Source organism: Otolemur garnettii, unplaced genomic scaffold (genome assembly GCF_000181295.1).
Source record: "Otolemur garnettii isolate 467f Iridium unplaced genomic scaffold, OtoGar3 scaffold00001, whole genome shotgun sequence".
NCBI lineage: Eukaryota > Metazoa > Chordata > Mammalia > Primates > Galagidae > Otolemur > Otolemur garnettii.
Genome location: NW_003852396.1, coordinates 60,072,189 through 60,073,530, shown reverse-complemented (window position 1 = coordinate 60,073,530; position 1,342 = coordinate 60,072,189).

Below are 1,342 nucleotides of genomic sequence, written 5' to 3'. Positions count from 1 at the left end.
TTGAGCCCAGGAGTTGGAGGTTGCTGTGAGCTGTAATGCCACAGCACTCTACCCAGGGGGATAGCTTGAGGCTCTGTCTCAAAAAAAAAAAAATATATATATATATAGAAACGGAAAAGTATTTGTTTAATTACAAAATATTTTATTAATTCAGAAACGGTTTACCAATGGATGACTAAACTGTGAACTAAAATAAACTCTTAAGGCCCTCCTCCAACTAAATAGACTTCCTTTTGGTCAAGGGGACCCCAGAAAAAGCTGAGTTTGCCTGTCCTGAGGAGAAGGGAGGTCCCACACACCTACCTTGTCATGTTCCCTCCCTTTTGGAGTTACTCTTCTTACTCTTACTTACAATCAGATACTAACCATTAACAGGCCTGGGGACATGCAAGGGACAAAGCTCAAACTACACCTGCAGCCCGTCAATTTACTTAACAGATCCATAAATGTCTAGTGGAGTGGCTGGTGTCTGATTAACAGACATTCTTCTGTGAAAACATTCTAAGTCTGTAGACACAGCTTCACTTCTTTAACAAATGTATGTTTTCCAGGTATTGACTTATGATATTAAATGAATGTGTAAAACCAAACTGTAACTCTGTTACTACAGGAACATTTTCTCAGAACCTCTTGAAAACGGGTGCTCTGGGCCATACCCACTTGGTTCAGAATAAGCCTCTTTAAATTATTCTACAGGACTGGGCAGAGTGGCTCATACTTGTACTCCTTGCACTCTTAGAGGCTGAGGTGGGTAGATCATTTGAGCACAAGAGTTCGAGACCAACCAAAGTAAGAGCAAGACCCCATGTCTACTAAAAATGGAAAAATTAGCTGGGTATTGCGGTAGGCACCTGCAGTCTCAGCTACTCGGGAAATGAAGGCAAGAGAATTGCTTGAGCCCAAGAGTTTGAGGTTGCCATGAACTTTGTTGTGATGGCACGCTACCCATGGCAAAAGAGTGAGACTCTGTCTCAAAAAAATAAAGTACAATTATTTAATAAGGTTTGGGTTTTTTCTATTAAAAAAATGGTAAAAATTATAGTGGGGAACAGGCTTATTCTATAATTATCCTTATGAAGAGATTTGATGGTAATCACCCTCAATTACCAAACTTAGCATCAACCTAGTAGTTTGGTTTATCACAAAGTACATAGCTATACCTATAACATATTGCCGAAATGTTTAACCGGAATCTAATCACTCTTTAGAGTACACTTTCAGTGTAAATGATACCACAAGAAAACCATCATATAGACATGGCGCCTGTAGCTCAGTGGCTAGGGCGCCAGTCACATACACCTGGGCTGGTGGGTTCAAACCCAGCCCGGGCCTGCCAAACAAC